This window comes from Pristiophorus japonicus, unplaced genomic scaffold (genome assembly GCF_044704955.1).
Source record: "Pristiophorus japonicus isolate sPriJap1 unplaced genomic scaffold, sPriJap1.hap1 HAP1_SCAFFOLD_42, whole genome shotgun sequence".
NCBI lineage: Eukaryota > Metazoa > Chordata > Chondrichthyes > Pristiophoridae > Pristiophorus > Pristiophorus japonicus.
The window spans coordinates 1871325-1898082 of NW_027254090.1; the positions used below are offsets into that span (position 1 = coordinate 1871325).

General features: G+C 46.2%; 2 non-coding genes across 2 annotated transcripts; both read right to left on the bottom strand.

The window, feature by feature from the left end:
* Nucleotides 1-14385: 14385 nt before the first annotated feature.
* trnav-gac (transfer RNA valine (anticodon GAC)) lies at nt 14386-14458 on the bottom strand. Its single transcript has one exon. It is a non-coding gene; the product is annotated as a tRNA-Val (tRNA).
* Nucleotides 14459-18556: 4098 nt separating this feature from the next.
* Nucleotides 18557-18629, bottom strand: trnav-uac (transfer RNA valine (anticodon UAC)). The gene has a single exon. It is a non-coding gene; the product is annotated as a tRNA-Val (tRNA).
* Between the last annotated feature and the right edge of the window lie 8129 nt (nt 18630-26758).

Below are 26758 nucleotides of genomic sequence, written 5' to 3' on the forward strand. Positions count from 1 at the left end.
GGTCCCGAACCAGTCTACTCACCTCCTCATACGACTTACCTGTGGGTTTCACCAGAGCCAGAACATTCTTCATGAGGCTGTAGGTCTGAGCACCAAAGACTGTGAGGAGGACCACTCTCCTTTTTTGCAGCACTTCCTTCTCCGTCCAGCTCGTTCGACATAGACTTCCCAGTCCTCACCGTCCGAGAACTTCTCCAGGATGCCCACAGTTTGCTGCATCTTTGTGTTGGATTCGTATTCTCGACGCCAGTTATTGTGTTCCTAACACAGATGAGGCTGCACACAGGGACGTTAAAGTAACAGTGACCTCAGTCTTTAATAAGACACTCTAGAGTGAGAAACTGGCCTTAGGGGCCGGCTTAAATACAGTGCTCCCAAGGGGTGTTGGGATCCTTTGGGACTTCAGGGGATGAGCTCCCTGATGGTGGAACATGGGAGTGCATGCTTTACAGATACACAACACATTCGTTGCCTCAACTTTGCTTTCTGCCAACATCCCTTGTATTTAACCTTCGCCGCACCTCCGCCACAATCTCTCACCGCTCCTCCACCACGATCTCTCACAGTTCGTCCACCACGATCTCTCGTCACTCCTCCGCCACGATCTCTCACCGTTCCTCCACCACGATCTCTCGCCGTTCCTCCACCACGACCTCTCACCGTTCCTCCACCACGATCTCTCACCGCTCCTCCACCACGACCTCTCACCGTTCCTCCACACTGACCTTCCCGCTCCTCCGCTGTACCTGGGTCCCGCCGATGTTCCTGCCTGCCCACGCACAAAACAGTGACCTATGTTTTGATGACGTGCAGCAGAGCAGGACTCCAGCTGTCCTGGTTAACCCTTGCCACTGGACCAAGACCTCGCTCTGTCAAGCCCGTGTGGTGGCTGGTGTCCAACGGTCACACCACGTTAAAACAATCCACCCACAGGCATCTTCCACCCTTTGATTAGAGTTCAGAACTGGAACATCGGGTCCTTCATTGAAACACCTGTGAACCCATGTGGAAGTAAGCCTTCCTCGTTCGAGGACCCGCCTATGATGATGATGATGATGATGTGTGGGACCTTACCAAATGCCTGCTGGAAACCATCAGATTAAATCTAGTAAGACCCATCCCTTGATTCAGTTTTCACTGGCCTTGCCTTAGGAAGGATATATTGGCGTTGGAGGGAGCATTGTTTCGGTTTCCCAGAATGATATCTGGATTCCAAGGTTTAAATTAAGATATGAGATTACACCCACTGGAAATTAGAGGGTCGAGCATTGATTTGATCAAAATTTTCAAAGATAATAAGGGAAGAGATATAGTAGATAGAGAGAAATGATTCCCGCTGGTTGGGGAGTCCCAGACTAGGGGCCATAGTCTAAACATTAGAGACAGACGTTTCAGGAGTGAAATTCGGAAACATTCCAACACACACATGGTGGGAGAGGTTTGGAACTCCCTTCTGCAAAGGGCAGTTCGTGCTAGGTCAGTTGTTCATTTTACATCGCATTTTGATCAAAGGTATTAAGGAAGATTTTCCAAAGGCGGGTATATGGAGTTTGCTCACAGATCAGCATGATCTCATTGAATGGCGGAACCGGCTCGAGGGGCTGAATGGCCTCCTCCTGTTCCTGTGTAACAGGCTTGAGCGGCTGAATGGCCTCCTCCTGTTCCTGTGTAAAAGGCTCGAGGGCCTGAATGGACCTCCTCCTGTTCCTGTGTAACAGGCTCGAGAGGCTGTATGGGCCTCCTCCTGTTCCTGTGTAACAGGCACGAGCGGCTGAATAGCCTCCTCCTGTTCCTGTGTTACAGGCTCGAGGGGCTAAATGGGCCTCCTCCTGTTCCTGTGTATCAGGCTCGAGGGGCTGAATGGGCCTCCTCCTGATCCTGTGCAACAGGCTCGAGGGGCTGAATAGGCCTCCTCCTGTACCTGTGTGTAAAGTCTCTGAAACAAAGGGAGGTGATATGAGAAAACATAAACTAAATGGTATTGTGTTAAAAGAGAAGCAGAAGGATTGAGTGATTTACACACAGAAATCTTTGATGCTGGGTAGATAAGTTACTAAGTTGTTTAAAAAGAATACAGGGCCCTTGGCTTTATATGAAGTGAAATAGAGGACACCAGCGAAGAAGTTGTACCATACCTTTTCAATCCCGGTTTAGGCCTCAGTTGGAGAACTGTTTACAGTTCTGAGCACCACAATTTAGGAAGGATATCAAGGCATTGGAGAGAACGTAAGAAATATATAAGAAACATTTTCTATTGTTGTAGAAGACACAAACACAGGCATTCATCGAGAATCAACATGCAGGTGACCACACACAGATTAAAGAGCCAGAGAGACCGACAGAATCGGGTAACACCGGCAAATAGATAAGAGATATTGACAAGGACTGAAAGCACTTTGCGATCAGAAAATTGACGGCCCAGCTGTGGTTAATGATTGATGATTGATCTCCGTACAAGCCTTGAAATTCAGGAGAACCGGTATCGTGGTTTGAAGCTCGAGATAAAGCTCGAGATAAAGCCACGGGGCGATATCAACAGGCGCCTGGCAGCAATCAGCGACAGGAAGATGCACCTTCAGCAGGCCCGGCTAGTTCAGTCGGTAGAATATTCGGCTTTTAATCTCCGGGTCGTGGGTTTGAGCCCCATGTTGGGTGAATTATTGTCCTTAAACTTTTATGGTGCTTTCACTGGAAAACATCATTAATGAACCCATAATCTTCTTTTGCACAATGAACAAAATGCGAACTGAGGGAGAGTTGATCATTTGATCATATGTTCTGTGCTCTGTATAAGAACACAAGAACCAGGAGCAGGAGTCGGCCATTTGGCCCTTCGAGCCTGCCTTCTTTTGCAATGAAACAAATTATAACCGTGTTTTTAAATGAGCAGTGCGAGATATTGTTATGGCACATTTCAATGCTTCACAAAACCATTCCTTTCGTTCCAGCCACCCAGGATCGATTCCCGGTTTGAGAAGTAACCTTGATATCATTGTTTGCAATTGAAGTGGGGTCATTTTATGAAGTTCGATGGATGTCCCAAAGCACTTGAGAGTGGTGTCCAAACAAATGAGTTTGCAATTAAAAACACTGAATGTCAGGAGTGGGATTTGAGCCCACACCTCCAGAGGAGACTGTGACCTGAACACAGCAACTTAGACCGCTTGGCCATCCGGACTGTTAGAAGCTCCAGTTACAAGTTATTACTCTGGAAAGTTTCAGACCGGGCACTTGTTTAGTGTTGCTGGAAGGCCCAGTGGCCGGGATATCCTCTCCCCCGTTGTTTTCCTGAGCTTTTGCACGGTGTCCGGGGAGCTTTGATCCAGGTCCGAGGTAGCTTACATCATGTGACAATGCACACCGGACTGCTCTTGTTCCATTTTATCGCACATTAGTTTTTGGTGCAAAAATAATATCTCCAGAGGAGACAGTGATCTAAACACAGCACCGCATACCGCTCGGCCATCCTGACTATTCAGTGCTGTGTGTGGCCACCTGCAGGTTGATTTTGAACTTTTGTGTCCTGTCACATGAAATAAATGAGGGCAGCAGGCGTATCTCTGCCTGACACCGGGGAAACAGTGAGACAGACATTGCATTGTGTTCAGGTTTAATCACAGCAATATCCGCAGTCAGGAGCTGAAAAGGACGAAGAGCTGAAAAAACACAAGAAAAAAGCAAAGAAATGTCAGCAATTGTTGTAAACTCTTTAATGTGTTTCCTGCTCGTTTCGTGATGCGGCGCTCACAGAGGGAGTACGAATTCAGAAAATAATTCTTCCATTCAAAATCTTTAAAATAATGACATGCAACTAATTAAACTGTGTGCTGGGGGATGGGGATGGGTGAAGATTATTTGTTTTATGCCCCATGCATTAACCGACAGCGTTGTTTTGTAGAATTATTACTGAGGGACAGTGGAAACTTCAATAACTGATCTTTAATTATTTAAGGATTTTGAATCATTGATGAAGTTTTCTCCCCTATCTGACTTTACTCACTCTGTATGTTGGAGACTGGTTTAAAATGTTCAGTGCTAATGCGACAAGGAACCTGGGGCGACTTTTGTTCAATTTATTTCACAGCAAAATTATTCTCCAAAATACAATTTCCACCGAGGCACGAACCGGGAACCTTTCACGTGGGAGGTGAATATGATAACCACTACACTACAGAAACACTGTGTCTAAAGCAATCTTAGGAATATAACCAGAGCTTTAACCTAGACAGCTGGCCGATACTTCAGGAGCTGGTTTTACGAGAAGAGAATGACGGTGCTATATTTCGGAAGGCTGTGAGCGTGGCAGGAATTGATCTCGTGTTTCCCAGACTTCATACATAGGAACAGGAGATGGCCATTTAGCAGCGAGTCGTTAGGATCTGGAATGCACGGCTTGAAAGGGCGGTGGAGGCAGACTCAATCTTATCTTTCAGACGGGAGTTGGATAAGTGTCTGAAGGAAAAACAATTGCAGGGCTACGGGGAAAGGGCGGGGATTGGAACTCGCTGAGGGTCGGCACGGGCTCGATGGGCCGAATGGTCTTCCGTGCTGTAACCATTCCATGATTCGATCAGTTAGTGGCACATTTTATAGTGTGGCTGGGAGCACAACATTGCAAAGGGACATGGATTGAGTCGCCAAAACTAGAGGCATCTGATTTAGGAGATTCGCGGGGCGTGGAAATTTCGGAGTTTAATGACTTTAAAAGCAACATTTTTGTTTTGTGCCGTTTCGGTCAGAGGTTTTCCATTAAAGCAACATTAAATGAAAAGAAATCTCCCAACGTTGGTCTCGAACCCACGACCCTGAGATATAGAGTCGCATGCTCTACCGACTGAGCTAGCCAGGCTTCCATTCAAAGCAGGTTTTTATCACTCATTGCAGCCAGGCGCCTGTTGGCTCCGCCCCAGATGTTTAAACTTGCTGTTGAAGAACTGCCAGGATCTTCTTGAATGGTGGACCAGGTTGGAGAGGCCGAATGGCCAACTCCGGCCCCTCATCCTTACGTGTTTATGTTTACGTCTTTATGCGGAGCTCCTTTCAGGGTAAACGAGCCAAAGGAGGACAGGGGAAACGTTATAAGGACACCCTCAAAGCCTCCCTGGTAAAGTGCGACATCACCACTGACACCTGGGAGGCCCTGGCCGCAGACCGCCCGATGTGGAGAAAGTCCTTCTGGTTGAGCTCTTTGACTCTAGACGCAAGGAGCATGAAGAGACCAAGCGCAGGCAGCGGAAGGAGCACACGGCAAACGAGTCCCACCGACCCCTTCCCTCGACGTATGTCTGTCCCACCTGTAACAGGGTCTGTGGCTCTCGTATCGAAATGTTCAGCCATCAAAGGACTCACTTTGGGATGGAAGCAAGTCCTCCTCCATCCCGAGAGACTGCCTCTGATGGGGTCTATGATTTGCGGTACACTGCGGAAACATCTCCACTTTCAGCACCAGATTACCAGAATTAAACCCAATGGGATCGGGAGAAAAGTTCCTCATATGCTCAGAGCAAAATATATCATATGACAATAGAATTTTATGTATTAATTAATGATGTTTAAATCAATGCTTCATTTTTTTTTACACAGGAGATGCATAAAGATGTGTAAAATAGATTAACTATTTTTTTATAAGGTATTGAATTAAAAGTACAATTTCCCTGACCGGGAATCGAACCCGTGCCGTGGCGTTGAAAGCACTAAATCCTAACCACCAGACCATAAGGGAACCTGGTTTGGATTAAGTATTTTTTTAAATAATGATTAATTCTCTGCCTGACACCTTGGAATCAATGAGACAGCCCTTGGAGCAAGGGTCTGGTTATTGCCAAACAGCAAAGGAAATATTAATTCTGGAAGAACATTATCCGAAAGAACAGTGACCACGACGTGATTTGAACATGCAACCTTCGGATTTGGAGTCAGACACGCTACCATTGCACCATGAGACCTACACAGTGAGCTGGAGATGTTCGTCTCTATGAAGGTTCTGTAATACAATGGGCTTTAAAATCTCGGCCCATTCCCACCAGGAATCACAAGCAGCGCTCACCTGACAGGCACCGCATGGTTTCTTCTTAAACTTTTCTCTTGCTTTCACGGGAAACCATCATTAATTAACCCCTCACCTTCTTTTGCACAATCAAACAAATGCTAACTCAGGGACAGTCCATACTTCAATCATTTGTCCTGTGCTTTGCATCTTAACTCGAAAACCATATCCCATTTTACTCACTGTGTTATAGCTTTCTGGTTCAAAATCCTCATTGCCGATGACACCACGAATCTGGGGCAACTTTTATCAAATTTAACAGCACCGGTTATTCCTACCGTGCACACAACATACAATCAGTAGTAAAGATAAAATCCCAACATGCGTATTTTCAGATTCAACGCTGTAGCATTTCAAATAAAGTGAAAGAATTTTACACTGAAAAGATTTGCAAGTGTTGCTTGTATTTGTGTCTTTAATCAAATTTTGTTGCGTCTGACTTCCTTTCATCCCACTGCTGAATAAGAAAGGAGGGTTTGACATTGACCAGTCTGCACTGCCCCTGATATTTGTGAGCTCATCCTTTATATTCAGTGGTTTCTCGCCCTTTGATGGGCTGCAGTGTAGCAGATATCACGCTGGCCTCACATTGAGTACTGTTGAGGGGGATGACTCAACAGGGGAGTGCAGCAGCAGCCAAGTTCATGGCACCGTGGCTGGCTCTGCTGCACAGAAGGGCAGGAAAACGAGTGGGGCAGCGATAGTGATAGGGGATTCGATTTAAAGTGGAATAGATAGGCGTTTCTTCGGCCGCAACCGAGACTCCAGGTTGGTATGTTGCCTCCCTGGTGCAAGGGTCAAGGATGTCTCGGAGCGGGTGCAGGACATTCTGAAAAGGGAGGGAGATCAGCCAGTTGTCGTGGTGCACATTGGTACCAAAGATTTAGGTAAAAAAATGGATGAGGTCCTACGAGATGAATTTAAGGAGCTAGAAGCTGAATTAAAAAGTAGGACCTCAAAAGTAGCCATCTCGGGTTTGCTTCCAATGCCACGTGCTATTCAGAGTCTGAATCGCAGGATAGCTCAGATGAATCCGTGGCTTGAGCAGTGGTGCAGCAGGGAGGGATTCAAATTCCTGGGGCATTGGAACCGGTTCTGGGGGAGGTCGGACCAGTACAAACCAGACGGTCTGTACCGAGGCAGGTCCTGAACCAAAGTCCTTAGGGGGGAGTGTTTGCTAGTGATGTTGGGGAGGAGTTAAACTAATATGGCAGGGGGATGGGAACCAATGCAGGGAGACAGAGGGAAACAAAATGGAGACAGATTCAAAAGACAGAAAGGAGATGAGTAAAAGTGGAGGGCAGAGAAACCCAAGGCAAAAACCAAAAATGGCCACTGTACATCAATATTCTAAAGGGTCAAAGTGGAATAAAAAGGCAAGCCTGAAAGCTCGGTGCCTCAATACGAGGAGTATTCAGAACGCCGGAGAGGGCTCTGAGCTAGTTAGAGTGGGTGAGAGCGCAGATAAAAAGGACCCCAAGAAAGAATGCAAAAGGCAGGAGGCAACAGAGCAGAGTAGCACTGGGGTAAGTGTGAACCACAAGGTAATAGGAAGGGACAATATGTATGAATATAAAGGGGCTGCAGGAGGGGTCAAAACTAAAATTCATAGATTAAAAACTAGTATTAAATACTTTACCTAAACGCAAGCAGCATTCAAAATAAAGTAAATGAGTTGACGGCACAAATCATGACAAATGGGTATGATTTGGTGGCCATTACAGAAACGTGGTTGCAGGGTGGCGAAGACTGGGAATTAAACATACAGGGGTAGCTGACAATTCGGAAAGATAGACAAGAAGGGAAAGGAGGTGGCGTTGCTCTGTTAATAAAGGATGACATCAGGGCAGTTGTGAGAGATGATATTGGCTCTAATGAACAAAATGTTGAATCATTGTGGGTGGAGATTAGATATAGTAAGGGGAAAAAGTCACTGGTGGGCGTAGTTTATAGACGCCCAAATAATAACTTGACGGTGGGGTGGGCAATAATCAAGGGAATAATGGAGGCATGTGAAAAAGGAACGGCAGTAATCATGGTGGATTTTAACCTACATATTGATTGGTCAAATCAAATCGCACGGGGTAGCCTGGAGGAGGAATTCATAAAATGCATGCAGGATTGTTTCTGAGAACAATATGTTACAGAACCTACAAGGGAGCAAGCTATCTTAGATCTGGTCCTGTGCAATGAGACAGGAATAATGAACGATCTCCTAGTAAAAGATCCTCTCAGAAGGAGTGATCACAGTATGGTTGAATTTGTAATATAGATTGAGGGTGAGGAAGTAGTGTCTCAAACGAGCATACAATGCTTAAACAAAGGGGACTACAGTGGGATGAGGGCAGAGTTGGTTAAAGTAGACTGGGAACACAGAATAAACGGTGGCACAATTGAGGTACAGCAGAGGACTTTTAAGGAGCTCTTTCATAGTGCACAACAAAAATATATTCCAGTGAAAAAGAAGGGCAGTAAGAGAAGGGATAACTTGCTGTGGATAACCAAGGAAATAAAGGAGAATATCAAATTAAAAACCAATGCGTATAAGGTGGTCAAGGTTTGTGGGAAACTAGAAGATTGGGAAAATTTTAAACGACAGCAAACAATGACTAAGAAAGCAATAAGGAAAGGAAAGATAGATTACGAAATTAAAATTGCGCAAAACATAAAAACAGATAGTAAAAGCTTTTACCGATATATAAAACGGCAAAGAGTGACTAAAGTAAATGTTGGTCCCTCAGAAGATGAGAAGGGGGATTTAATAATGGGAAATGTGGAAATGGCTGAGAACTTAAACAATTATTTTGCTTCGGTCTTCACAGTGGAAGACACAAAAACTGTGCCAGAAATTGCTGGTCACAGGAATGTGGGAAGGGAGGAACTTGAGACAATCACTATCACTAGGAGGGTAGTGCTGGACAGGCTAATGGGACTCAAGGTAGACAAGTTCCCTGGTCCTGAGGAAATGCATCCCACGGTATTAAAAGAGGTGGCGGAAGTTATAGCTGATGCATTCGTTATAATCTTCCAAAATTCTCTGGACTCTGGGGAGGTACCAGCGGATTGGAAAGCAGCTAATGTAACGCCTCTGTTTACAAAAGCGGCCAGACAAAATGCAGGTAACAATAGGCCGGTTAGTTTAACATCTGTTGGTGGGAAAATGTTTGAAACTATCATTAAGGAAGAAATAGCGGGACATCTAGATAGGCTTAGTGCAATCAAGCAGACACAGCATGGATTCATGAAGGGGAAATCATGTTTAACTAATATACTGGAATTCTTTGAAGATATAACGAGCATGGTGGATAGAGGTGTACCGATGGATGTGGTGTATTTAGATTTCCAAAAGGCATTCGATAAGGTACCACACAAAAGGTTACTTCCGAAGATAGAGCTGCGCGGAGTCAGAGGATATGTATTAGCATGGATCGAGATTTGGCTGGCGAACAGAAAGTAGAGAGTCGGGATAAATGGGTGCTTTTCAGTTTGGAAATCCGTGGTTAGTGGTGTGCCACAGGGATCGGTGCTGGGACCACAACTGTTTGCAATATACATGGATGACCTGGAAGAGGGGACAGAGTGTAGTGTAAAAGAATTTGCAGATGACACAAAGATTAGTGGGAAAGCGAGTTGTGTAGAGGACACAGAGAGGCTGCAAAGAGATGTGTATAGGTTAAGCGAATGGGCTAAGGTTTAGCAGATGAAATACAATGTCGGAAAGTGTGAGGTCATCCACCTTGGGAAAAAAAACAGTAAAAGGGAATATTAATTGAATAGAGAGAAATTACAACATGCTGCCGTGCAGAGGGACCTGGGGGTCCTTGTGCATGAATCCCCAAAGTTGGTTTGTAGGTGCAGCAGGTAATCAGGAAGGTGAATGGAATGTTCGCCTTCATTGCGAGAGGGATGGAGTAAAAAGCAGGGAGGTCCTGCTGCAACTGTATCGGGTATTGGTGAGGTCGCACCTGGAGTACTGCGTGCAGTTTTGGTCACATTACTTAAGGAAGGATATACTGGCTTTGGAGGGGATACAGAGACGATTCACTCGGCTGATTCCGCAGATGAGGGGGTTACCTTATGATGATAGATTGAGGAGACTGTGTCTTTACTCGGTGGAGTTCAGAAGGATGAGGGGTGATCTCATAGAAACATTTAAAATAATGAAAGGGATAGACAAGATAGAGGCAGGGATGTTGTTTGCACTGGTAGGGGAGACTAGAACTAGGGGGCACAGCCTCAAATACGGCGGAGCCAATTTAAAACCGAGTTGAGAAGCAATTTCTTCTCCCAGAGGTTTGTGAATCTGTGGGATTATCTGCCCAAGGAAGCAGTTGAGGCGAGCTCATTGAATGTATTCAAGTCACAGACAGATAGATGTTAAACCACTAAGCGAAATAAGGGTGACGGGGTGCGGGTGGGTAAGTGGAGCTGAGTCCACGGCCAGATCAGCCATGATCTTGTTGAATGGCGGAGCAGGCTCGAGGGGGTAGATGGTCTACTCCTGTTCCTAATTCTTATGTTTCTTATGTTTCTTATGGAGCAGGCGTCTACTACAACCAAAAACATTTTTTAAAGGACCTGCGTAGTCCTCATGGATGCGTGCCCAAGGCTTGGTGGGCCAGGACCATGGGCTAGTGGGGGCTTCCCTGGGCGCATTACCCAGCTGGGCAAACGTGTTACACCTGCGAAGGCAAAGTTCCAGATCTGCGTCTTTCCCTGTACATCAAATGTGTGACTTGGCAATTGCCTTCCTCATGACAATGCCCGGGTGCATTGATGAACACCTCTCTGCCCATCTGGTTTCTACGCGGTTTCCCCACAGTAGGCAATCGACCTGAATCGAGAGTTCATCCCTGCGCCTGTGAAATAGTTTAACTTCCTCACGACATGCCCTGTACGTGGCTGCCCAGTCCCCATTCAGGACACATTTCTTGACTGGAGACAATAGCGGGTCTCTATTTGTCCAGACTTTAATCTGACGGGCTGTCACGGGTGAGCCTTTTTTTTCAAAAAGCTTCAACAGCCATGACCATCTCAGCACCATGCTCGGTAGCGTCCTCAGTGGTGGCGAGTGGGAGCCTGCTGAGTGCATCAGCGCAGTTTTCGGTGCCCGGTCTGTGCCGAATTGTGTAGTCATAGGCGGCTAAAGTGAGTGCCCAGCTCTGTATGCGGGCCGATGCATTTGCATTGATGGCCTTGTTGTCTGCCAAAAGGGACGTTAGGGGTTTGTGATCTGTCTCCAGCTCAAATTTCCTGACAAACAGGTATTGGTGCATTTTCTTTACTGCATATACACATGCAAGCGCCTCCTTTTCTACCATCCCGTAGCCCCTTTCTGCCTGGGACAGACTTCTGGAGGCCTAAGCTACCGGCTGTAACTGACACTTGGCATTGACATGCTGCAACACACACCCGACACAATCGGACGACGCATCGCACGTTAACACAAGTTTCTTACATGGGTCATATAGCGTTAACAGAGTGTTGGAACATAACGAATTGCGAGCTCTATTAAAAGTCCTTTTCTGGCTGTCCCCCCAGACACATTCGTGACCGTTGCGTAGGAGCAGGTGTAGCGGCTCTAGCAGCTTGCTCAATTTGGGAAGAAAGTTACCAAAATAGTTCAGGAGCCCCAGGATCGAATGCAGCTCCGTCGTGTTACGGGGTCTGGGTGCTCTCTGGATCGCTTCCGTTTTGGAGGCAGTAGAGCTGATCCCGTCTGCTGCTACCCTTCTCCCCAGGAATTCTACCTCTGGAGCTATGAAGACGCACTTCGCCTTTTTCAGTCGCAGCCCTATCCGGTCCAGTCTGCGTAGCACCTCCTCCAGGTTGTGGAGGTGTTCTTCAGTATCGTAACCCGTGATGAGGATGTCGTCTTGAAAAACCACCGTCCCTCGAATCGACTTGAGGAGGCTTTCCATATTTCATTGTAAGATCGCGGCAACCGACGAATCCCGAGCGGACATCTGTTGTACTCAAACAACCCCTTGTGTGTCGTGATGGTGGTCAGCTTCTTCGACTCACTCGCCAGCACCTGTGTCATGTAAGCTGAGTTCAGTTCTAATTTTGAAAAAAGTTTGCCACCGGATAGCATCGCAAAGAGCTCCTCCGCTCTCAGTAGCGGGTACTGGTCTTGGAAAGACACCCGATTGATGGTGGCCTTGTAATCACCACATATCCTGACCGACCTATCCGCCTTGAGCACGGCACAATCGGGCTCGCCCAGTCACTGAATTCGTCTGGCGAGATGATGCCTTCCCTTAGCAGGCGGTCCAATTCGCCTTCTATCATTTCCCGCATCACGCACGGCTCTGCCCTGACCTTGTGGTGTACTGGCATGGCGTATGGGTTCATGTGAATCACTACCTTGGCCCCCATGAAAGTACCAATGCCGGGTTGAAATAATGAGTCAAATTTGTTCAGGATCTGTGAGCATGATACTCGCTCCACAGAGGAAATTTCATTGACATCGCCCCATTTCCAGTTCATGACTGCAAGCGAACTTGTGGGTCATGACTACTGTGGCGCTGCCTAGCACCAGAATGATCTCCTTTGTGTACGTTCGTAGCTGTGCGTCAATCGGCAATAATTTTGGCCTCCTGGCCTTGGACGCCCACAACATTTCGCACTATTTGATACCCATCAGGGACTGGCTGGCCCACGTGTCTAGCTCCACTGATACTGGGATGCCATTGAGGAGCACGTTCATCATTATCGGTGGCGTCCTGGTGTATGAACTTTATACGTGCACCACATGAACTCGCTGAACTTCAGCTTCCAGCGATTTCCCCCAGTGTTCATTTCTGCAATTTCTGCAGGTATTTTGCTCATCTCTGCAAACTCTGGCTGAGTGTGTGCCTCCATGCCTCCAACATGAGCTGCTGTTGGAAACAAAAGTCTCTTGCCAGTCGATCGTCACTGACTGCCCCGTGATTGTCCTTGAGTGCACCATTAACAGGTGTTGATGGCCCCATTACTGGCCGCATTGTCCCTTGCAATGACGTGAATCGCTATTCAGCTTGCCATTGTCTCTGTCGAACTCCCCCTCTGGGTTTGGCTACATATTGGGGCATGCCTGACTGCCCTTGGCTGCCTGGAGAACTGTGTGATGCTTTAACAATGTTGAATCTCTGTCCCAACCATTGCTTAACACAGAACCTCTTGTCGGTTCTGCTCGTGGCCATGCTCGTGTGGTTTAAATCCCAGTTTCTCGTCGCCATTGATACGTCCTTACTATACAGTGTAAAGGCACACGAGGCCCATGCTTCAGGGAAGGTCAGTCTGTGACCTGTCTTTTATTTCTTAGCACTCAAGTGATGGAAGTGGTTGGAGCTTCCCCTTTTATACCTGAAGGTCCAGGTTAGGAATGTCTCGAACAAGTTCACCACCAAATGGTCATTGTTCTCACAGTATACAACTTAGGTCAGATTTTACATGGGTTAAAATGCTGGTTGCATACATGACAGTCCTGGCCTCACTCACTGTGGAGCTGTGGACGAGCGATTAGTCGATGGGTTGTTTGCGGCTTCGATCTGCTGTTGTGAAGCGCGGCGGAGATGCAGGATCCTTTAATAACTCAACTGAAAGCAGCCGGAACGTGCAGCTTTGAGAGGGTCTTTCTGCACCGTCAGGGCTGGAAACGGGACGGAGTGAGAGACGCTGTGTAGAGTTTGAGTGTGTGCAGAACTGCACAGAGAAACCAGCCAATGTAACAGGGCTGTGAGACACTGCATTTTGTTAATAGTATAGTATTAGGCAGTCCCTCGGATCGAGGATGATTTGTTTCCACACTAAAAAGGGATGAGTTCACAGGAGTTTCGATGAGGGACCTGACAATCTAGGTCCCGAACTACATCCTGAAAGGTGGAAGATGCCTGTGGGTGGATTGTGTTAACGTGGGGTGACCGTTGCACACCTGCCACCACACGGGCTTGACAGAGCTAGGTCTTGGTCCAGAGGCAAGGATTACCCAAGGCGACCACAGACCAAGCTCTGCTGCATGGACCTAGTGTGTACACATGTGCCGACTATCCATAGATCGCAGTGTGGGCTGGCCCGTGCTGTCCCTGGGCCCTCGCCTCTCCTGAGCCCCGATCTCACACTGCTCCTCCGCCCCGATCAAATATGGAGCAGTCAGAAACAGGACATCAATTAGTCCCTCTAATCTTGGAGACATCAAATATCAACACTGTTATTTGAAATATCAAAATATTAAACTCCAGCCTGCCTAGTTGAAGGGTTATTAACATCAGCAGAAACAAACACCAACTTTGTTAATATTGAACCATTAATGTCAATTATTCCATTTTTTCTAATATTTAATTGAACAATGTCGAAAATGTTTCCACCCGGTTTCGAACCGGGGACCTTTCGCGTGTCAGGCGAACGTGATAATCACTACACTACAGAAACACTGCGATTGACATGTTGCTAGGAACCTAACCAGAGCCTTAACCTACACAGCTTGCCGATACTTCAGGAGCTGGTTTTACGAGAATAGAATGAATGTGCGATCTTTAGGAAGGCTGTGAGTGTGGCAGGAATTGATCTCGTGTTTCCCAGACTTTACACATAGGAACAGGAGCGAGTGCTTAGGATCTGGGATGCACGGCTTGAAAGGGCGGTGGAGACAGACTCAATCTTATCTTTCAGATGGGAGTTGGAAAAGTGTCTGATGGAAAAACAATTGCAGTGCGATGGAGGAAGGGCGGCGGAGTGGGACTCGCTGAGAGTAGGTACGGGCTCGATGGGCCGAATGGCCTTCCGTGCTGTAACCATTCCATGATTCGATAAGTTAGTGGCACATTTCATAGTGTGGGTGGAAGCAGAACATTGGAAAGGTACATGGATTGAGTCGGCAAAACTGGAGGCATCTGATTCAGGAGATTCGCGGGGCATGGAAATTCGTGAGTTTAATGACTTTGAAAGGAACATTTTTGCTTTGTGCCGTTTCGGTCAGAGAAATGTTTGTGAAAGGAATTTTTTGCAGAAAGGGATGCAACATTTAACCTTCTACCTTAACACTTCTTTCTGGGTGTCAGGTCACATTTCGTTTCAATGTTATTCTTCCAGAATTGCTGTAAGAACATAAGAACATAAGAATTAGGAACAGTAGTGGGCCATCTAGACCCTCGAGCCTGCTCCAACTTCCCCAACATCGGGAACAATCTCCCCGCATCTAACCTGACCAGTCCCATCAGAATATTGTATGTTTCGATGAGATCCCCTCTCATCCTTCTAAACTCCAATGTATAAAGGACCAGTTGATCCAGTCTCTCCTCATATGTCAGTCCAGCCATCCCGGGAATCAGTCTGGTGAACCTTTGCATAACTCCCTCAATAGCAAGAACGTCCTTCCTCAGATTAGGAGACCAAAATTGAAAACAATATTCCAGTTGAGGCCTCACCAAGGCCCTGTACAACTGCAATAAGAACTCCCTGCTCCTATACTCAAATCACCAAGCTATGAAGGCCAACATACGATTTACCTTTTTCCTGCCTACTGTAACTGTATGCCAACTTTCAGTGACTGATGAACCATGACACCCAGGTCTCATTGCACCTCCCCTTTTCCTAATCTGCCACCATTCAGATAATATTCTGTCTTCACGTTTTTGCTCTCAAACTGGATAACCTCACATTTATCCACATTTTACTGCATCTGCCATGAATTTGTCCACTCACCTAACCTGTCTAAGTCACCCTGCAGTCACTTAGCGTCCCCCTCACAGCTCACACCGCCACCCAGTTTGGTGTCATCTGCAAACATGGAGATATTGCACTCAATTCCTTCATCCAAATCATTGATGTATATTGTAAAGAGCTGGGGTCCCAGCACTGAGCCCTGAGGCACTCCACTAGTCACTGCCTGCCATTCTGAAAAGGACTCTTTTATCCCAACTCTCTGCTTCCTGTCTGCCAACCAGTTCTCTATCCACGTCAGTATATTACCCCAATACCATGTGCTTTGATTTTGCACAGCAATCTCTTGTGTGGACCCTTGTCAACAATCTTTTGAAAGTCCAAGTGTACCACATCCACTGGTTCTCCCTTGTCCACTCTACTAGTTACATCCTCAAAAATTCCAGAAGAATTGTCAAGCATGATTTACCTTTCATAAATCCATGCTGACTTGGACCGATCCTGTCACTGCTTTCCAAATGCGCTGCTATTTCATCCTTAATAATTGATTCCAACATTTCCCCACTACTGATTCAGGCTAACCAGTGTATAATTACCCGCTTTCTCTATCCCTCCCTTCTTAAAAAGTGGTTTTACATTAACTACCCTCTAGTCGATAGGAACTGAGCCCGAATCAATAGCCTGTTGGAAAATGATCACCAATGCATGCACTATTTCTAGGGCTACTTCCTTAAGTACTCTTAGATGCATACTATCAGGCCCCGGGGATTTATCATCCTTCAATCCCATCAATTTCCCACCTCATAAGGATATCCTTCAGTTCCTCCTTCTCACTCGACCCTCGGTCCCCTAGTACTTTTGGAAGGTTATTCGTACCTTCCTTCGTGAAGACGGAACTGAAGTATTTGTTCAATTGGTCTGCCATTACTTTGTTCCCCATTATAAATTCACCTCAAACCGACTGCAAGGGACCTACAGTTGTCTTCACTAATCTTTTTCTCTTCACATATTTAAAGAAGCTTTTGCAGTCAGTTTTTATGTTCCAAGCAAGCTTCCTCTTATAATCCATTTTCCCCCTCCTAATGAAACCCTTAGTCCTCCTCTGTTGAATTATAAATTTCTCCCAGTCCTCAGTTTTGTTCCTTTTTCAGGCCAATTTATCTGCCTCTTCCTTGGTTTTAGCACTATCTTTAATTTCCCTTGTTAGCCACGATTGAGCAACGTTCTCCGTTCTATTTTTACTCCAGACAGGGAAGTGCAATTGCTGAAGTCACCCATGTGATCTTTAAATGTTTGCCATTGCCTATCCACCGTCAAGCCTTTAAGTATCCTTGGCCAGTCTATTCTAGCCAATTCACACCTCATACCGTCAAAGTTACCTTTCCTTAAGTTCAGGACCCAAGTTTCTGAATTAACTGTGATACTCTCCATCTTAATGAAGAATTCTACCATATTATGTTTCTCGTCCCCAAGGGGCCTCGCACAACAAGATTGCTAATTTGTCCCTTCTCATTACACATCACCCAGTCAAGGATGGCCAGCGCTCTTCTGGGTTGAGAAAACCATCCATAATACACTCCATCAAATCCTCCTCCACCACATTACTACCATGTGGTGAGCCCAATCACGATGTAGATTAAAGTCACCCATGATAACTGCTGTCCCACCACTGCACACATCGCTTCTTTCTTGTTTGATGCTGTTCCCAACCTTACCACTACTAACCAGTGAGACAGACATTGCAGCAAGGGTCTGTTTTTGTGAAACAGCAATTGCTAAAAGAACAGTGAGCCCGACATGATTTGAATACGCAACCCTTTGATCTAGAGTCAGACGCACTACCGTTGCACCACAAGCTCTACACAGTAGTTAAGGGATGTTCGTCTATATGAAGGTTCTGCAATACAAGGCGCTTTAAAATCCCCGCCCATTCCCACCAGTTTTCACAAGCAGCGCTCACCTGACAGTCACCGGATGGTTTGTTCGAAAACTTTTCTCCAGCTTTCACAGGAAATCATCATTAATTAACCCCTCACCTTCTTTTGCACAATCAAACAAATGCTAACTCAGGGACACTCCATACTTCAATCACTTGCCCTGTGCGTTGGGGAGCGAGCAGGGAAGTGGACCTGAGTCCATGATCAGATCAGCAATGATCGTATTAAATGGAGGAGCAGGATCGATAGGCCGTATGGTCCATTCCTGCTCCTATTTCTTATGTTCTTATGTTCGTATGCATGTCAACCCATTTTACTCACTGTATTTTAGCTTTATGATTCAAAGTGTTCATTGCCGATGACACCAGGAATCTGGGGCAACTTTTAACAAATTTATCAGCACCGATTATTCCTACCGTGCACACAAAATACAATCAGTCGTGAGGATAAAATCCCACAGTATGTATTTTCAGATTCAACGCAGTAGCATTTCAAATAAAGTGAAATAATTTTACACTGAAAAGATTTGCAAGTGTTACTTGTATTTGTGTCTTTAATTAAACCTTGTGGAGTCTGACTCCCGTTCATGCCACTGCTGAATAAGAAAGGAGGGTTTGACATTGACCAGACTGCACTGCACGTGATATTTGTGAGCTCATCCTTGGTTTCTCGCCCTTTGATGGGCTGCAGTGTAGCGGATATCACGTTGGCCTCACCCGTAAAAGGTCCCCGGTGGATCCGTTTTCTCTCACTCAAAGTTATCTATTTATTGATGAAATAAAGAGCAATTAATGAATAAGGGAGCCCTTTTGCCAGGAAAATAAATAGCAAATAAAAACAGCAAATGCTGGAAATCTCAGCAGGTCAGGCAGCATTTGCAGGAAGACTGATCTCGCCTCCGATTGTTCATTCGCAGCAACTTCAAACATCATGCTTCTGCCTGCGATTGAACCAGGGACCTTTCACGTGTAAAGCAAACGTGATAACCACTACACTACAGAAACCTCTTGTACAACAGCCCCCACAGCGAGGAGCTGACCAGTGAGTTCGCTCTGTGCTGATCGGGAATGTGTTGGCTCACCTGAAACAACTTCTGTCCCACACTGAAAGTTCTCAATCCTTCTCCTCCGCTGCCCTTTACAGAAATGTCACAGATCACCCAGCCACCGTGTTCACTTCCACATCCTCACAGTGGGGCCACAGAGGCTCCGACCGTCTCCCCGCGATCAGCGAACTCACCCAGTTTACAAAATTAAACCCCAAACACGTGCCCGGCAAAGTGCAGGAGAAGCCAGATAGTCTGCAAGCTCGGTCTATCACAGAAAGTATTGGCATTCATGGTGATTACAGCAATTATTAATCGTCTCACAGACCTCAATTATTTTTATGCGATGAATTGATCGAGGATTGAAAGCAGGTTAGTGCGCCGGGTCTTAACCCCTCGACCACCAGGGAACAGTTATGATGCATGTCGAACCAGGTTAGTGCACCGGGTCTTAACCCCTCGACCACCAGGGAACAGTTACGATGCATGTCGATATATTTATATATATTTATATATGAACCTGAATGTCAATGGCTACCTACCGAGACCTTGTGGCGCCCATGGTAGTGCGTCTAACTTTCAGTGAGAGAAATGGTTCCACAGTGACACCTGTCATGTGTTCTGCATGGTGACTGCTTGTACTATTACAAGGTGTGCCACCAGAGGGCACTGCGGGGGGTTGAGACTTGTAGCTTATCTGCACAGGTGTGCCTGGCCTAGTATAAAAGTCATGCCACCAATAAAGGTTATCATTAAAGGACTCAGGTCACGACAGTTAAAGAACGACACATTGTCTCGTGGAGTCATTATCAGAGCATTTGAAGGTATAATAAGGGAGCCCAAAGCCTCAGAAACTGGAAATTCTACCAGAGCGTCGAAGTCATGCTGTAGGTGCCTGGGACAACACATTGCTCAAAGTTGTCCACACGTGAAGGCAGAGTGTTTCTTCGACAGAAAGACTGGGCATCTTGCGAAGGCATGCCGACTGAAGGGAAAAACCTGTTGTTAAAGCTATGAGTCGAGCGTTCAAAGCTATGAGTAGAAATCCCAAGAGACTACATAGTATGGAAGACCAACAACAGGACGATGAGATGTTAGAGTTACACATCATCAGGAGCACGATTTTAACGGACAGTGATTCGTAAAGAATCAAAATCCACATCGATGTTGCTGGTTTCAAGATACCAATGGAAATTGACAAGGGTGCATCCGTGAGTGTAATACCGGAGTCACTGTACCGCGACAAATTGCGTGATTTCGAACTGGAGAAACCCAAGATAGAGCTGCGAGGCTACTCGGGAGAGTAAATTCCTGTGGTTGGTCATATCACTGGACCGATCGGTGAAATATAAAGATCAATTTCAGAACTTGCCTCTAATAGTAGTGAAAAGAGACAAGTCTGCCTTACAAGGATGAAATTCATTAAGCTCACTGAAGCTGGATTTTACTCAGATTTTCTTTGTGGAAGCGAGATTTTCATCAACGGATGAGGTTATCAAGAAGTATCCAAAGGTGTTCTGCGAAACGGACAGTCCGATCCAAGGCTTCAAGGCGAGTGTCAGGGTACAGAAGGACGCTAGATTGGTTTACTACAAGCACCGTTCCGTACCATATACACTGAAGGAGAAAGTTGAGCATGAACTCAAAAAACTAGAAGGTGTTAACCGTTACACTGCGGAAACATCTCCACTTTCAGCACCAGATTAACAAAATTCAACCCAATGAGATTGGGAGAAAAGTTCCTCACATGCTCAGGGCAAAATAAATAATTGTCGTTCTACAAAAGAATGAACAAATTTCAGCACCAGGTCAGACGGAAATGTTAAGCGAGCAGGTAGACTGCTGAATCGCACTTTGAAGGTGTTGGTGGTGACAAATCAAATGGGTTCTGCCTAATGATTCAATGTAAAAAAATGTCTGAAATAGGATTCGAACACTATCTACAGTGACCAGCGCACCTCAGCTTAGACCACGTGGCCATCATTACTATTCAGTGTTGTGTGTGGCCACCTGCAGGTTGATTTTGATCTTTTGTGTCCTGTCACATGAAATAAATCAGGGCAGCAGGCAGTTCTCTGCCTGATACCGGGGAAAGAGTGAGACACACCTTGGAGCAAGGGTCTGGTTATTGTCAAACAGCAAATGAAATATTAATTCTGGAAGAATAACATTGAAACGAAATGTAATCCTGACACCCAGAAACAAGTGTTAAGGCAGAAGGTTAAATGCTGCATCCCTTTCTGCAAAAAATTCCTTTCACAAACATTTCTCTGAACAAAAAGTCACAAAAAAAAATGTTCCTTTCAAAGTCATTAAACTCCCGAATTTCCACGCCCCGCGACTCTCCTGAATCAGATGCCTCTAGTTTTGCCGACTCCATCCATATCCCTTTGCTCCAAGGTCTGTCTCCCTGTTTCCCCGGTGTCAGGCAGAGATCCGCCTGCTGCCCTCATTTATTTCACTCTCTGTGAATCTCTCTAATATTCCAACAGCAGCCATGGTTGTGTGAAGGTTTGTATTCGGTTAATCGTCGCCAATTGCTATGAAAAGTAGAACACCAGGAAGCTGAGTCCTGTGAGCTAAACTTAGTGAGATCTTAGTCTTCTTTATTCCAACTCCAGAGTGCCTGAACAACATGGCAGCCAACCTTTTATACTGGCCCTGCACGTGTGGGCAGGTGACCATTAGGACTCCAACAGTCACGCCCTCTGATGGCAAGTATTACATAGTTACATACTTCACATAATTGTTATCGTTAAGAAGTTATAATTCCAATGAATGCCTGAATCATCCGAAAGGAGCCTGGTTTGTAGGACACGGCTACATATCAGGAAGGAGCGTAGTTAGATGACAAGGGAAGTGATACTCTGATTATAAGTTTGGAGAATAAAAATAGTAAATGCTGGAAATACTGTGCAGGCCAGGCAGTATCTGTGGAGAAAGAAACAGAGTTAACGTTTCAGGTTAATGACCTTCCATCGGAAATTGGGCAGTTGTGTTAGGTAATACTATTAAAAGTTTCAATTGTCACGAAGCAGTGGTAAGGAAAAGATATAAAATGTGGCATTTGGCACAGATAGTTTAGAATCCAATTAATGTTTGATCAATTTGTACACCGAGCTGGGAACTGTAACGTGGTTGAGTTCTTCGGCTAACATTCCAAGGTTTGGGTGTAAGTACTGTTAAGTGTATGTTTAATTATTGTCTACTTAATAACTCTGAGATTTAATGTTGCGGACCCTATTCCTGCACTGCGTGTGTTCCAGCTCTGTTTGGAGCACCGATCCATTCAATCCGTCGCTTAAAGGGACAGTTGGATTCACCGGATCTTTGTTTGATCAAATTTCAAAGATTGAAAGCGGATCACATCAACCTGGTCACCGACTCACTAACCGCTACACGCTGCTCCCGTGAGATGGAAGCCCAGTTACTGTTACAAGCTTGAACGCAGGTACAAGCAAAACTCATTCATAGAAAGTCCAAGTCCCTGAGGCACCTGATTTTTTGCACCAAACTCCTTCGCAAAGAGTTGCGTTTCGTGTGGGGTGATTTGGGCACATCTTTCCCCACACTACAACACTTCAAACATAACTCAACGGCTGTAAAGCGCTTTAGGGCGTCATGAGTTCCTGAAAGGTGTTGTCGAAATGCAAGTCATTCTTTGCAAAAGCATGATGCAATTTCAAAATTCTTGAGTAAATTGAGGGCTCGTCCAGAATTTGAACCCGGGACCTCTCGCAAATTTTAAGCAACAACCCCCCAGCAAGAATCATACCCCTAGACCAACGAGCCAACTGCTTGATAAATGTGGAGATAAGGTGTAACCATTATTGAAACATTTTTAGTTTGTTGCTATTCTTGATCGGAGGAGCACATGAGATGGAATCAGTGACTTTGCTTTTTCGACCTGTCTTCTGAAGCACCGCACGATCCAACTCCGACAGTCAATGAGCTGTTGGGACGTTAGTGTATGCAGGCTGTGGGTGGTCACCACGAGCACAGCAGAGGGGTTTCTGCATTAGTTCAGGGAGGGGACAGTATCATTCCCCTTCTCTTTTCCTCTTGTCTATAACCCTGTGCTATGGTTTCTCTATTTATTCCCATGAATCAGTTTCTAGTGTTTAAAAGGGAACAAAAGATGAAATGGGTGTCACTGTGGAACAATTTCTCTCACTCAAAGTTAAACGCACTACCGTGGGCAGCACGAGGTCTAGGTTGGTAGCTTTTGATATTCAGGTTCATATATAAATATATATAAATATATCGACATGTATCGTAACTGTTCCCTGGTGGTCGAGGGGTTAATATCTGGCGCAATAACCTGGTTTCAATCCTCGATCAATTCATCGCATAAAAATAATTGAGGTTTGTGAGACGATTAATAATTGCTGTAATCACCATGAATACCAATACTGTCATGTATCTCACACTACTGTACATAACTGTACCTTACCATGCAATATATGACTGTAACCAGAGAAGATTGTAACCACAAACTTACCTTACCACCAGGGGTGCATTTGCAGGAGACACTGGATACCTTTCCCAGACACGTACATGAGGACAGGTCTCAGGCAAGTGTGGCATTCGAGAGCTGTGTAATAAAGGTGCAGGTCCTGAGTGACCTTGACTTCAGTATGTGCCTCGTGTGAGTCTGTACTACAGGGTCAGGACTTTACAGTGGCGACGAGTTACGGGATTACAGAATCGAAAGAATGGTGACCAACGGCTCAGACGAAAAATACAATGCTGGAGATAATTGGGAGGAATTTATAGAAAGGCTCCAGCAAAGCTTTGTAACCAAAGACTGGTTAGGCGACAATAAGGCAGACAAGAGAAGAGCCCATCTCTTGACCAGCTGTGGCTCGAAAACATACGATTTAATGAAGGAGCTGCTGGCACACGAGAAACCAGCAAGCAAGTCGTTTGAAGAATTGATCACACTGGTAAGAGACCACCTGAATCCAGCAAGCAGCCTACACATGTAAGCTACTTTGGACCCGTGTCAAAGCTCGCCGTACACCGAGCACAGGCTCAGGAAAACCCCGGGGGAGAGGATATCCCGGTCACTGGGCCTTCCAGCAACACTGAACAAGTGCCCGTTCTGAAACTTTCCAGTGTAATAACTTGCAACTGGAATATCCAACAGTCAGAATGGACGAGCGGTCGAAGGTGCTGCGTCCAGGTCACTGTCTCCTCTGGAGGCGTGGGTTCAAATCTCAATCCTGACATTCAGTGTTTTTAATTACAAACTCATTTGTTTGGACACCACTCTCAAGTGCTTTGGGACATCCATCGAACTGAATAAAATGAACCCAATTCAATTACAATCAATGATATCAAAGTTACTTCTCAAACCGGGAATCGATCCTGGGTGGCTGTCGCGAATGGAATGGTTTTGTGAAGCATTGAAATGTGCCCTCCAAATATCTTGCACTGCTCATTTAAAAACACGGTTATAATTTGTTTCAGTGCAAAAGAAGGCAGGCTCGAAGGGCCAAATGGCCGACTCCTGCTCCTGGTTCTTGTGTTCTTATACAGAGCACAGAATAAATGATTAAATGATCAACTCTCCCTCAGTTCGCATTTCTTTCATTGTGCAAAAGAAGATTATGGGTTCATTAATGATATTTTCCTGTGAAAGCACCATAAAAGTTTCAGGAAAATAATTCATCCAACATGGGTATCGAACCCACGACCCGGAGATTAAAAGTCTTATACTCTACCGACTGAGCTAGCCAGGCACTCTGGAGTTGTAATAAAAAGGACTAAGGTCACACTAAGTTTAGCTCACAGTACTCAGCCTCAGGGAGTTCTTCTTTGCAGAACAATTGGCGACGAGTAACAGAATACGAACCTTCACACAACCATGGCTGCTGTTCGAATATTAGAGAGATCCGTAGAGGGTAATGATTGGGAAGCCTGAGTCCAGCAGCTCGATCAGTACTTTGTGGCGAACGAGCTGGAAGGAGACACTAACGTGGCCAAGCACAGGGCGGTTCTCATCACCATCTGTGGGCCTAAAATATACAGCCTCATCAAGAATCTGCTCACACCGACAAAACCAACGGAGAGGGAATATTTTGAGTTGTGCACAATGGTTTGAGACTACCTCAAGCCGAAGGAGAGTATCCTCATGGCCAGATATCGTTTTTACACGCACCATCGCTCCGGGGACCAGGACCTGGCGGATTCGGTCACCGACCTGAAACACCTCGCGGGACCTTGCGATTTTGGAGCTGCGTTGGGGCAAATGCTGTGGGACTTTTACGTGCTGGGCATCAGCCACGAGGTCATTCTTCGAAAGCTGCTGGCTGCTGAAACGCTAGACCTGAGCAGAGCCATCGCGATCGCCCATGCATGCATGGCCACGGACGAGAACACCAAACAGATACCTTCTCAACATCGAAGCTCACCGGCAAGTACTGTGCATAAAATTATGTCGCTAGCAGGCCGAACTGCTTATGGCAGGGCCTATACGTCTGTGGCTGCAATACCTGTGATGACTCAGATTGCGCCATCGGGGATGAATGTGAATCCATCAGCACCGTGTTAGTGCTGCGGGTTTGATCATCGTGCCCATCAATGTCGATTCAAGCACTACTTGTGCAAAGGCTGCACAACGATGAGGTACCTCCAGTGAATGTGCAAACGTGCTGTGACATACCACGTGGCAGAGGATGATCGATCCGGCATGGATCATGCAGCACAGGCAACTCAACCCGAGGAACAAGGACTCCCAGGTGCCGGTGGGGATGTTGCATTTTATCAGGGAGGCTTTGAGGGTGTGCCCGAAACGTTTCCTCTGCATGTAAAATCCTGACCCTTGCAGTACAGACTTACACGAGGCACATGCTGAAGTCAAGGTCACTCTGGATCTGCACCTTTATTTCACAGCTCTCAAGTGCCACACTTGCCTGAGATATGCCTTTATATACCTGTGTGGAACAGATATGCAGTGTCTCCTGCAAGTGCACCCCTGGTGGTAAAGTACGCTGTGGTTACAGGTCATATCTAGTTACAGTCATGTATAGCATGGTAAGGTACAGTTATATACAGTAGTGTGAGATACATGACATAGCCCTCCACCAAGGTCTTATTTTCTTTATAGGTTCAGTCTCTCAGGTGGTCTACGCTGTCGCGTGGAGCGTCTTATTTGTGGTTCAGTTGTTTGCCTTGGTGCCTGTTTTTCTTTCGGTGTGATTGCTGCTATCTCGCCTGGGCTGTCTGTTGAGACTGCCCTATTCTCAGGTTGTTCCCTCTGTCTGTCCACCAGGTGTGGTGTGAGTTCCACATTGTAGTCTGCCTCTGGTTCTGCAGTGTCATCAGTGAATCTACGTTTTACTTGGTCTACATGCTTCCGGCAGGCTTGGCCATTGTCCATTTGTACCACAGTGGCCTGTTCCTTCCTTATCTATTCCTGTCCCTGCAAACCATTTGGTAACCCGGCCATTGTTTAGCACAAACACTTTATCCCCTATCTCATTCCACCTCCCCCTCGAATTTCGGTCATGGTGCTCAGTTAGCTTCCGGCGCTTTGCCTCAACAATTTCATGCATGTCTGGGAGGAATAAAGGGAGTCTCGTCTTTAAGGTTCGTTTCATCAATAGTTGCGCGGGGGAACCCCAGTCAACGAATGCGGACGAGGTCTGTATGTCAGCAGCAGTCGCGACAGGCGGCTCTGCAGCAAGGGACCTTGGAATTTTAGCATCCCTTTTTTCACGATTTGCACTGCTCGCTCCGCCTGTCTATTGGAGGCCGGCTTGAACGGTGCCGGACAAACGCCTCTCTACCTCGCAAGGGCATATCTACTCGGCTGCCCCACATCAGGCAGTCTGCCTGTAGAGATAGTTCATGCATGCGCCTATGGAAAGGTTTGATCTCCTCGGAGCAGGCATCACGAGCCTCTGCCCAGTCACCAGTTAAAACACATCTTTTGACTAAGGATAACGTGGGGTCGCTGCTCGTCCAAGCTCTGATTTGGTGAGCCGTCATCGGTGAACCTGTGGATTCAAAGGCATTGATTGCCATGGCCATCTCACAGTCCTGTTCGTCGGACCCTTCCGTGGTCGCCAGGGATAGCCTGCT